The sequence below is a fragment of the Protopterus annectens genome, chromosome 8.part0 (assembly GCF_019279795.1).
Source record: "Protopterus annectens isolate FY-2018-M chromosome 8.part0, PAN1.0, whole genome shotgun sequence".
Taxonomy (NCBI): Eukaryota; Metazoa; Chordata; order Ceratodontiformes; family Protopteridae; genus Protopterus; species Protopterus annectens.
This window is the reverse complement of record NC_056741.1, coordinates 1,981,182,091-1,981,195,263: the sequence shown is the minus strand read 5'-3', so window position 1 is coordinate 1,981,195,263 and position 13,173 is coordinate 1,981,182,091. Positions and strand designations below refer to the sequence as shown.

General features: G+C 39.6%; 1 protein-coding gene across 2 annotated transcripts in view; it reads left to right on the top strand.

The window, feature by feature from the left end:
• CNGB1 (cyclic nucleotide gated channel subunit beta 1) overlaps nucleotides 1-13,173 on the top strand; it is a 734,247-nt gene that overhangs the window by 471,088 nt on the left and 249,986 nt on the right. The gene's annotated exons all lie outside the window — the stretch shown is intronic.

The following is a 13,173-nucleotide window of genomic DNA, read 5'->3' as shown; positions in this document are numbered from 1 at the left end:
TCCAGTTAAAGAGCACTAATGTAAGACTTTTTGTCCATGTGCTACATCTTTAATTAAATATAGAGGGATATGCCATAGAAAGAAGGGCAGTTATTATATGAAGTAGCAACAACATAGAAACCTGGTGCACAAATCAGAAATAGCATAGGTAAAATTTATTTCTTAAAATATTGTGGAATATGCATTCAAAATTAATTGTTCTAGGACTGGATAGCCCTTGTATAAAAGCAAGTTAATCTGTACCCTCTAGATTACAATTAGTTGTCAGGAATTCTGCATGTATAGATTGAAATACATTAATAGAGGCAGCATGTCTTTCTCTTCATCGCAATAGAAACTTGAGAGATGCATCGAGTCAGAAAGTAATTAGTCTGTGTGTGTCTGCTGGGGAAGGAAAGCCTGGATGAGATTGTTGAAATACAATTCTTGTAAAAGAATCTTCACAGCTTTATTTATGGACAATGTATGTGACTTCTTCACAGCAAAATTAATTGTAGCTTGTTAAAAGTGGCTTATTCTAGGCTGACATTCTATGAGTAAAAGGAGGCAAAACTATTGTTCTGTGGTACTTCAAGAAGAAAATGAAGATACAGTCTATCATGCAACTTTTGAAAATACCATTTCATCATGACAGTAGCACAGCTTATATACCATCCCAAAAATATTCATTTGACAGAGGTCACAACAAACTTGTACATATTCTTTAATATCACAGTGGCAAGTTTCTTATTAGCTTTACTTCTGACACACAAGATACATACAGTCACAACTATGTATCCAAATATTTTGTTCAGAAACTTTCGCTAGAGAACATCAAACATTTTCAGAACTACATCTGTCTGTTGAGACAAAACCTAATGGGCCTTTGAGTCTATTAGAATTTTTATGGTGTTAAACTGCATTCTGTTTGGCTTCTATAAGGTATAGTTATATGACTTCTGTTCAGAGTGAAAATACAGCACATGACCAGAATATATTTACAATGAGCATTAAATTATAGATAAATCAAATGTATTTCTATAGAACAGTTACAGTTTCTATCACTGGAAACAAACCACCACCAAATATTGGCCAATACAAACGGAATGTGTCATTTTAATAGTCAGCTCTAGTTATGCCATTGAAGAAGGAATAACAATCTGGAAATGCAGTATGTACCTGAATATCCAAGTATAATATCATGTAATTTTAATTAAGAACTATAAAATATTTTGCTTAGTTTTTGAATGAAAGATTTTTATACATTTCATAGTGAAAGTCTACTAAATTGCATTAAACTTGGTTTCCATTAAAGGGATATATATACATTCTGTTTATATTGATGATTGCAGTATTTGTTACAATCATATTTGTATTCTGTCCAAGTAAAATAAAAACATTTTTCTAGAATAGTGCTGTATTCTATTACAGGAAAGATGACAACACATACACTCCTTGTACTAACCACACAAATGTGATTCTGTCAAATTCATTCTTGAGCCACAATAAAGCCTTAAAAGAGGAATACCATTATATCTACTATGTACCAAAACATACAAGTATTGTTCGCATGTTCGTAGTTGCTACTAGACTGATGACCACTAGGGCTCTTGCAAGCCTAGCTGCACACCCTAAAACATTTGGGCTCCTAAGTATTATGTGTGCTTATACAGGGTCATGTTAGTAAGAAGGTAAATAAGGATTTGTAGGGAGATGTTAGTTAGGCTAAAACTTTTCTTTTAGACAGCCTCTGTCCATAGAGACATGAGGCCAGACTGGGATAAATGTACAATTTCTCATCCAATTGTCAAGGTTTTTTTGACTAGAGTGAGGAATGAACTCTGTTTTACATGGTTGGAGCCTGTTCCATAGTGTGAGGATCCTTTGGGACATATAGCTGTTCCTACATTATGTTCTGTTTATGCCACAAGCAAAATATAGATCCCTGGATATAGTGTGTTTCTGGTGCTGTTTGTTTTGCCCATGTACAACAGATCCATCAGGGTTGGATCAGGTGAAACCCTGTAAGTCAGGCAAAGATCCCCTTTCAGCAGCCTGTAGGAGATTGAATACAGAGCCTTTAGGCAATCAGTGTAGGACAGGGTATATACATGCCCTGACTTTTACTGGTAATAAACCTTTGTGAGTATTCCAACTGTTACAACTGTATGCTAGATAAATGCCATAGGGGCAATGCACTTAATTATGGGTCTGATAAAAGCTGAGCAGAGTGGTACTATAGCTTCCTTGGACCTGGATGCCATACCCTTACCTATAATTTGGGAGACATAGAATGATTTTCTTATTATCTTAGCTACGTGTTCCTCAAAGGCCATCATTACTTGGTCAACTCTTAGGGGTGTTTTATTGCTGGAGTAATTAATTTGGCTTGACACATTCCAAAAGGACATTATAAAGCATTTTTAGCATTGAGTTTTAGGCCATGGCTTTGGCACCAGTTCTTTCTCTATGTTAACCCCTCTTGCTAGATGTTACTGTCTTGAGGGAAATCTTTAATAGCTCCCAATTTACAGCCATCAGTTAATGTGGTGAGCCAAACCGATGAGCTAGATGCCTTGAACATTAGCCTTAATTTCCAAGAAGTAGATGCTAAACAGGAGCAGGCCCAGCATGGAGCCTTAGGGTACTCTGCTGGTCACTAGTCTCTTGGTGGAGATGTTTTCACTGATCCTGACTTCTTGGGTCCTGTCTGTGAGCCAGCTGGCAATCCATTAAGTTAAGTTGCCTTTTTAAACATATTAAATCAGATGGCCCCCTTACGGACAATTCAAATAAAAACCAACCCAGCCCCATGGCTCTCTAAAAACATAAGAACCCTTCTCAAACTTAGGGATAAAGCTTGGTATACATGGTATCACAATAAGACTGATCACAACATGCAGATTTTCCTCAAACTACGTAGTAAAGCAAAAAAACACACAAGGCAAGATAAGAAAAATCACTACACAGAGCTACAAGTAAAACATACCACTAACCCCCAAAAATTCTGGGCAGTTGTCAACCAAGTATTACAGCCAGGTAAACCCAATACCCCTCCCCCCAATGTCAGAGGAGATAGCTACTCAATTTAACAACTACTTCACTTCTTCCATCCTTAACCTAACTAGCAACAGCCAGCCTTTCATTCTCCCACAAGCTATCAGCAACCCAAACTCATACCCTCCATTCACTGTCACACCAGTTCTTACCAACACAATATACAAGCACCTTACTAAACTAAAACCCACCACTTTGGCAATCAACAAACTCCCTGCAGAGTACCTCAAAATTGCCACTAGTGCTATAACTTATCACATCTTGATACTCATCAACCAGTCTGTCAGTGAGTATACAATTCCAGCCCTTTGGAAAACCTCCTACATAATACCCATACACAAAGGTGGTCCCTCAACTGAACTTACCAACTACCACCCCATAGCAATCTTATCCCCTTGTAGCCTTGAAAAAATGTATCCATTCTCAGCTGACGATACATTTACTTAACAAATAGTCAACAAATAGTCTCCTAACCAACACCCAACATGGCTTTCGCCTATTCCATAGGACCACCACAGCACTCATATCCTTCACCAACACTGTCAATCAATATAGGAACCAAGGAAACCTAGAGTCTGCTACTTTCCTTGATCTGTCCAAAGCATTTGATACAGTATCCCACAGCAAGCTACTTACTATATTAGCCAAACTCAACCTAAACCAACTCCTCGTTGCCCTGATTTCAAGACTACCTATCCAACCACCAACAAGCAGTTAAGTGGCATAATTCCCTCTCCCTCCTTCTCCCAGTAACAGTAGGTGTACCACAAGGATCCATACTGGGACCCCTACTATTTAATATCCTTACAAACACCCTCCATAGTGCCACCCAGTAAGATACAATAGTCCAATATGCAGATGATACTACACTGATTTGCTCAGCCCCCACACTCCAAACACTCCAGACTAAAACACCAGGCCTTCTCCAATATCGAAAACTGGTTAAAAAACTCACAACTAATACTTAATTCCAAAAAGACTCAACTTATGATTTTCCACCCTACTGAAACTATTGACTCTTCTGCTCTTTTCTCTGTCAATTCTGCCAACAACACACAAATATCCCCAGTATCACAAGCTAAACATCTTTGTGTAATACTTGACCAAAACCTAAAGTTTCACAAACATATAGCACAAATCATATCCAAAGTCCATAAAAAACTTGGAAATCTATACCGCTGCAAAACCTATCTAACCAAAAACACCAAAATTACTATATCCAGAACACACCTTCTCTCTACATTGCTTTATGCATCCCCTGTATTAAAAAACCTTAACAAGACAGACCTACACAAATTGTCCATGTGCTATAATAAAATAGCTAGATTCACAACCAACACTAATTTCTGCTCCCACCACTGTCACTCACTAAAACAATTAGCTTGGATAGAACTCGCCAACTTATTAAACTATAACCAACTCACCATGGCTCATTATTTGCTGTACCAGCCAAACAAGATTCCTGATCTCTCAGGCTTACTCAGCTTTCACAGTTCTGCTCGCCAAGTAAGATCCACAAACAAAGCCCTTCTTGAAGTAGCTAATTGTAGACAGAGTGCTGGTGAATTCCTCTACTCCTACACAGTTACTAAAATCTGGAATTCTCTTCCACCGGATATCAGATTGCAAAACAGCAGTCCCATCTTTAAAACCCAATTAAAAGCCCACCTCAGTCTCATCTGGCAATGTACCTCTACTCACCATAGCTAGCCCTACTACCACCATTCAGATAAATCTTCCTCTGGCACTACTCAAAGGTCAAACACATAGAAAAAAACTACCATAACGAATTGTATTTTTAAATGTATGTATATAACTTTATATATTACTGCAGTTTCTTAACCAAATACATTATATTTTCTGTTTTACTGCTGTACACTATATATTGTACACTTCTGTAACTTCTCATTGTACTATGCTATGATATACTATTGCTTGTTCTATAAATTAGCACTCATCTCTGACTTTTGTATTTTTATCATATATGTGGAGCTTTTGTATTTTTTATGATTGTCATGTAGGTCGAGATTTTCTCCCTGGGTATCTGCTGAAAGTGGGCACCTGATTGCCCAGTCAAACCAACCATGTAATCAGATATAAAATAAATAAAATAATAAATAAGTAATAAATGTAGCGATTAATACCTAGCTCAGAGAGTTTAGCAACAATTCCTGAGTGGAATATTGTATCGATTGCCTTGGCCAGGTCAAGATAAGCAGTATGCACTGTTTTACCTTCATCCATTGCCTTGGTGACCCTCTCAAAGAAGCTAACTAGGTTAAGGTGATATGGCCTTCCCTTAACAAAGCCAAATTGGGATGGGTCTAGCATCTGTAGGTTGCCAATATCCTTGTTTATCATTTCCATGATGATTCATTAAATGGCTTAATATTAGACTTATTAGAGTGAAGGGTCTGTAGTTCACTGGGTCAGTTGATCCTCTGCACATTCACTTGGAACTAAGCCTGTTTCAGGCTGTAGTTAAAGAGTGCCTCAAGTGGTCCTGATAGGTCATGTTTTAGACTGTTCAGAAGGCAACCAAGGATGTTGTCAGGACCCATGGAGGCAGTGTTCTTCACTTCAGCGAGTACCACTAGCACCTGGCCCCTCCTAATCATTTGTGGAAGTATGCTGGTGGGGGATTTCACTGGTGCGGGGAGTGGAGCATTAAATTCAGGCAGTAGATTTGCTATGTCAACCTGATTGGTGAAGGCAGCATCATTCACCACCAGTTCAGCACACTGCTATGTGTTGCCTTTAAGGTTCTGGACATAGCTGAAGAAGGCCATGTGATTGTCCTTAGCTTGCGAGGCTATACTGACCTCATAGTTAGCCTTGTTGAACTTAATCAGACCTCATAGTTTCTTGTTTAGCTGTAAGACAGCACTTGCCTTTAAGGGATTTGCTCTTCCTGATTTTGACCATGAGGTTTCTTCTTTTATTATATACCCTGCTTAGGTGAGGATTTGGTTTTGGCTTTATTTCTGGTCGGTACAGCAGCCTCTATAGAGTCATTCATATGTTTATATAGGGATTCACTGAATAATTCTGTATAGGTAGCTGTGGTCTCATGGTTAGAAGGAGCCTTGAATTTTGACAGTCTGTCACTTAATAAGAGCTTGTTTGCCTTAGAATTTTTATTATTTCTTTATTATTTAACATTTGTTGACCAGGAAAGTCCGACTAGGTTCCACAGATCCTGTTTTCAGCAGAGGCCCATAGTTCCTGTTACTTGTTTGGCTGTATTTTCTGGGTTGATTTTTACTTCAAAGTAAACTTTGTGATCCTATCTCACCAGTGAAGACATGACATGGGGGGGATGCAGTGCTTTCCCATGTTGGTGAGTACCACATCAAGTGTACTTGATCCTCTGGATCTGGAGTGTGCACTATCTTTTCCAGGAAATGTGTGTTAATAGAATCCATCAAGCATTGTACCTGTGAGTAGAAGGCAGTGTATGTTTCCTAGTCTAAAGAGCGGTAGTGAAAGTTACCCATAAATAGGATGTTTGGTTGGATGGTGAGAGCCTCTAGTAGGTTTAGGTAGGAGTCATGAGACTCTAGAGACATAGATGGTGATCTGTAGCTGGCCAGGGTATGGTGAGGGCCCTTATCTATGGTGACTTGCACATGAATATGCTCCATGGTATCATCCTGTTTGACCAACCTGGTGGTATGTTTGTTGCTAATATAGATTGAGGCAACTCCACATTTGGTCTCAGTCTGTACTGTTGCTGATCTAAAGGAGTGGAAGACACTATAGCCTTGCACTGCCAGAGGACTTTTAAAGCTTTAAACCAAGTCACCATCAAGGCACATATGTCTACACTCTTCAGAGTGAGGAGGGCTTAAATGGTGTGTAGATTTTTGTTAAGGTTCTTGGCACTGAACAGTAATACAGTTGTTTGTAGACTTTTGCACTGTCTTGGTACTTTTGCCTTTTTGGCATTGCCTAAAAAGGCTATAATGGATGGATAAAGGTTTAGCTATTATGCAAAAGCCTAGTGGTGAGAGATGCAGCGCATCCTTGTCATAGCAACATGGTATTTTGACCATGTCCTCTTATGCTGGCAGGTATTGGATTCCACTGGAATGACAGCAGAAACTAAGCCAATTATTAAAATCAGTCATTTTATGTCCATACTGTGGCTTCACCCATGATGCAGGTAGAACACTATTCATGCAAGGCTCCTAAATATCTGTGACACATATTTTGAGAGATCCATTACGTCCCTTTTCATATTGTCCAGTGAGGTACATCTCAGGTCAGTTCCACCTAAATGGACTATGATGGAACCATATTGGTACCTGAGAGTGCAGTGACTATAGTATGTGTGATACTGTGGATCCTGACTCCAGATATACAACTAACCATTATCTTCTTGTCTAACCTGATGAGTGGAGCATCTGTGTGTTGTACAATAGAGTCCACAAATTACATGCTTGCCTTATGGGCTTTGCTCTGAGGGACCACTGGGTGTAGGCTTATGTGAGATTTCTGGTGTTGCTTTTGTTGTGTGCTTTAGTAATTGCTGTTCTAAGCTCAATTCCACAGTGCTTAACTGGTTTCAGACCTAATCATAACTTTATAGCGGGATTTTTCTCTCTAGGTATTTGCTACTATACTGGGCATTGGTAACTGCTGCTGCTACTCAGTTGTCAGCTCTGTGCAAACATGCCTGATTTATAGTACAGAAAAAAATAGTCTGAAAGCAGACTCCTATGCCTCTGGCTAAACAACCACACTTTCAGCTTCCTGCAAGGCTTCCCAACTCAGAGAGACCAGGTAAACACTCCCTGCTGCAAAATGGATTATTCTGTATTTTATTAGTGTAAAAGCACAGCAAAAGAAGTTTTGAAGTGCAGATTTAACAACAAACAACTAGCAAACAACTAAGTCCCTGGCTTATTCACCCAGCTGCAAGATAATTAGGAGGCAAACAGAACTACAAAAGCTAACAAAGGGAGAAATTACTATTTTTGCCACAAATTTATTTATTTATTTATTTCACATTTGTTGACCGGGATACTTCAACTGGATACATATCCATTTTCAGCGGAGGCCCGGGGAGAAAAGCTCCAAAGAACAAAAATACAATACAAAAACAATGTAAGAAAGCATGCAAAAAAACCCAAAAAAACTGGTATACATATAGATATATATATATATATATATATATATATATATATATATATATATACACACACACACACACACACACATGTTAGGCCATTTCCTAGAACAAAATGATTCAAAATAAGACGCTGTTACAATTTTACATATTAATCTCTTTTCATGTTCCAAGCTATGTCTCTTTATACGTTGCATATATATTTGTATATCAGATTATAGGTTCCTTACAAATTTGTATACTTTAAAGGTCATCAAGACGTCACTTGTTTAATCTACTTGATTCAGAGCTACTGGGTTAAAAACCAATATCTAAGGCAAGATGACCTTATTAGGCCCAGCTTAGAGGAGGGTAGCAATTAGTCTGGGGTGGAGCAAGGACATAGCTAACATTTTTTGAAGTATAGTGTGAGGTTTTTTTTGAACAGTGCTAGAGAGTATTCTACTATTAGATCAGCAGGAAGTGAATTCCATGATTTACCAACAGAGTTGGTGAACAGAGCTTCCCCAGGTGAGTTGTTAGTTTTGAAAGTGAAAGCTAACATTTTGTCAGAGGATCTGAGTGTTTTGAGATTCTGGTAGGGGGTGATAATACTTTTAAGGTCAGGTGTGTATTCTGGCTGGTAAAGAATCTTATGGGCAATTACTAGTTGATTGACCAGAAGTAGGTATGGTAGTTCAAGCCACCCTAGAAGTTTAAGTTTAAGGCAGTGTTGAGTTCTATAGGTAGAAGCGGTGGCAAATCTGGCAATATGATTATAGCAGTTGGAGTACTTATTCAGGTCAGCTTTAGTCAAGTTTGTGAATATGGGGGAGGCATAGAGGAGTGTGGAGAGTAGATGGGTATGTGCAATAACAGTCCTAGCTAGGGGGGTTAGGAAGGATTTGATCCTATATAGGGAACCAAGTTTTTTATTAACTGTTTTAATCGTATGGTTGATATGCAAGTCAAACCGCAGGTTATTGTCAACTATTACACCTAGGAGTTTGGTAGAGGGATCAGGCAAGATAATAGTGCCATCGTTAGGTTCAATGGAAAAGTCTAGAGAGGAGGTCATACAAGATGGAGAGAACAGTAGCAGTTTAGTTTTTTTGAGATTTAGTATAAGACAGTGATTGAGGAGCCAATTTTTGACTGCATTAAAAGCTTTTTGGGCTAGAGATAGTAGCTCCACTGGGGATGTGGCAGAACAAATTAGGGTTGAGTTGTCTGCATATTGAATACAGATAGCATCCGGAATAACCTTGTTCAGGTCATTGATGAATATGGAAAATAGGAGGGGTCCTAAGATGGATCCCTGAGGGACACCAAATGTGATAGGTAGAAGGGTAGATAAGTTGTCTTTGATAGGTAGAAGGGTAGATAAGTTGTCTTTCCATAGGACTGTCTGTTGTCTACCACTCAGATATGATTTAAAACAGTGTATAGCTTCACTATCTAGGGAAATAAATTCCAGGGTTTGTATAAGGAGTTGGTGAGTTACCATATCGAAAGCTTTGGATAGATCAATGAAGATGGCTGAGGAAAGCTTATTACTATTTCAGTTTTGATTTACAGCATTAGTGAAGGAGAGTAGGGCAGTGATAGTACTATGGTACAGTCTAAAACCATGTTGTGAGTTTGTCAGGAGCTTGTTTACAAGAAGATAGTTCAGGAGTTCATAGGTTCATAGGTTTATAGGTTCATAGGTTCATAGGTTTATACTAGGCTATCTGCCCTAAGGCATTTATTTAAAAATACTGTGCCCATTAGTTTGTTGTGCCTCTGTCCAGCAGTGACACAGAGATGATTCAGGGTAAACCTCCATCCCAAGATTTCTCTTGAACAGAGCCAGCGAGGTGCTCTGCCTCACATGGACCGGGATTTTATTCCACAGCATAGGGAGTCTCTGGGTGACAAATCTATCCCTCCAGTATGTCCTATTTATATCCTCTAGTGGATCTGGTAGATTTGGAGGAGCATGTCCATTAATTCCAGGTTGGACATGGCCTTGTATGTCAGGCACAGGTCACCTCTGAGCAGGCTTCAGTCTGGCAGCATATGACAGATTTTGTTTGGTGAGGAACTTTTGGGGTCTCTCCAATTGCTGCAGGTGTCGGGTGAGATACATCTATCATTGGTCTGATAAGTGAAGAGTACAGGGAACAATGACCTCACTTGACCTGGATGTGAATCCCTTCATGATCAGGTGGGCAATGTAGAAGGTCTTTCTAACCACTTTAGCAATGTGAGTGTCAAAAGAAAGGCCACTGTCAACCTGGGTCCCCAGGTCCCTGATAACCTCTTCTGTGCTTAATGGATTGCCACCTATATGGTAGCTTGGGGTTTGACTATACATTTTTGGCATTTAACTTCAGGCCATGGCCCTGCCAGCAGTTATCAGATTCCGTGAGACCCCACTGAAGGATATCTGCAGTTTGCAGTCATCTGCAAACTTTGTCTAGTCCTCCTATGTTTGCCTGTACTTCTGAGAAGTAGATGACAACAGGGGCCAAGGACTGAGCCCTGTGGGACACCACTTGTGACCGGCTTGGAGTCCGACATGGCGCCAGCAACTCTAACCCTGTGGGTTCTGTCCTTTAGCCAGTTTGCAACCCATCTTGTGACATATGGGTTTACATTTAAGCTGGTAAGTTTCTCTATAATACCCGATTGGGGTATTGTGTTTGCAAGGTCACGGTAGGCTGTATGGACTGCCTTTCCCTCATCAATGGCCTTGGTGACTGTTTCGAAGAAGTCGACCAAGTTCAAAAGGCATGATCTGCCCTTGACAAAGCCAAACTGGGTCGGGTCCAATGTCTGCAAGTCCCCTATGTCTTTGTTTATGAGTTCCATTATGATCCTCTCCATAGCTTTGCAGACCAGGCTTGTTAAGCTTATGGTAATTACTAGGGTCCGTAGAAATTGCCTTTGTGGAGTGGGACCACATAAGATTAAACAGCTGCCTTATATGCGGGTTTAGTTCCTACACAGCTGGGGACACCATCCGGTCCCATTGATGCTGTGTTTTTAGCTTTAGAGAGCAGCTTTCACCTGCGCATTTGAGATGTCTGGGAGGCTACACTCCGCTGGGATAGTTATCTCTCCTTTGGGGGAGAGGGTTGCACTGAACCTGTCTGCCAGTATGTTGGCAATGTCTGTGGGTTCAGTGATTTTGTATCATTTTGGACTAATTCTATATCTGGGAGTTTCCACCCAGGTTTCTAACATAGCTGAAGAAGGCCTTATGATTGTCTTTTGAATCTATTGCAATTTTTCTCTCAAAGTTGGCCTTGGATGATTTTATGAGTGCTTTTTTACTAATAATGATCAAGGGTGTCTTCTCTTTTATGGATTTTGCTCTATCATGCAACAGCTTTCTCCTCTTATTGTAAAGTTTGTTTATGGCTGGGGTCCACCAGACTGGACGTTTGCCCTTGGTGAAAAGAGTCTTGGTTTTATTAGGGATTGCCTGATCCATGCAGTCCTGGAGATGTTCTTAGAAGGCATTTGTAAGGGCTTCCACAGCTTGGGTTGTGGTTTCCACTGGCTCAGGGGCCTTGAAGGATACCACACCAGTCTTGAGTAGTGTGAAGTTTGCTTTAGAGAAGTTCTTCACTGTGGTCTTTTTTGTTTGGGGGGGGGGCGGGATGTGGATTTCCAGTGAGATAAGTTTGTGATCTGATCTCACCAATGAGGGATATACTTCCGGTGTGGAGCATTTTGTCCCCATGTTTGTGATGATGAGTTGTGTATAGATACATTTTTCCATCATTTTGGCTAGTGGTGACAAAATAGCTATGAGTCTGTAATTTGAGAGCTCAGTGGAACTGCCTCCCTTATGGAGTGGGATAACATGGGAAATCTTCCAGATGGTAGGAACGGTAGCTTCAAATATAGATCTATTGATCAGAATGGATATTGGGTAGGCTATTGCATCAGCTGCTTTTTGTAAATACTCGGCAGGGAGATCTGCAGATAGGATAGTTGGTTTTAGTTTCCTAATAAGTTTTCGGATAAATGAGGTTGAGACTGGTTATAATTTAAAGGTAATGTAGGCACTGGGTGTAGTAGAAGTTGGATTTGGTCCACTAGGGGGTAATTGTTGGCTAGGTGTTGGATGGTTTCTGTAAAGAAGCTATTGAAGGAATTGGCGACCTCTACAGGAGGTTTTTCATTGGAAGATGAGGGGGTGGGGGTGAAGGATTGACCTGGGTGGATAAGTTGATTTAAACCTGCCCAGAATTTTTGGGGTTTATTTTGGTGTTTCTGTTGTAGGTGATAATAATAGTTTTTTTTTTGTCAGTCATAACAGATTTTTTTGTCTCGTTCCTTAATTGTCTGAAACTAAGTTGATCTGTGTGGGTTTTTGTGGTTCGCCAAGTGGCCTAGGCTTTATTTCTAAGTAAGATTTTTTGTCTAGTTTCTACTGTAAGCCATGGGGTGGTTTTAGTTTTAGTTCTAATAGAACATGCTGGTGCATGGGTGTCAAGGATGGCTAAGAATTTGCTATTAAAGTATTTTACAGCTTCCTCAAGTGGCAGGTATTTTAGTACTGACCAGTTACAGAGTTTGAGTTCAGTTTGGAAATCATTAAGGTTAAAGTATTTCTTGTTCCTGACTGTTTTATCAATGGGTTGTTTAGGGATTTCAGCCTTTTGTCTGATAATATAGGTGAGAAGGTGATTGCTTATGTCATTAGGTAGGGTCCCTGCTTTATACATATGGGGATGACTGTTGATCAGTATCCAGTCTAAGATAGCTTCTTTATTGTAGGGTTTAGATATCCTAGTGGGGGAGGATATGACCTGTGAGAATCCATATAGGTTTACATGAAGTTTACAAAGTAAAAAGAATGCTTTAAAAATGCTCATAACACTACTGATCACTGAATAAAGCAAGTACAAGTGAAATAAATCAAGAAAATATTCTTAGCTTAGCTTGGGTGGCTCTGGATGCAATGAAAGTTTTATGAAGAATATTCAAAGTGTGACTGAGACATATCTTCCATCATTACCGAATAGTCT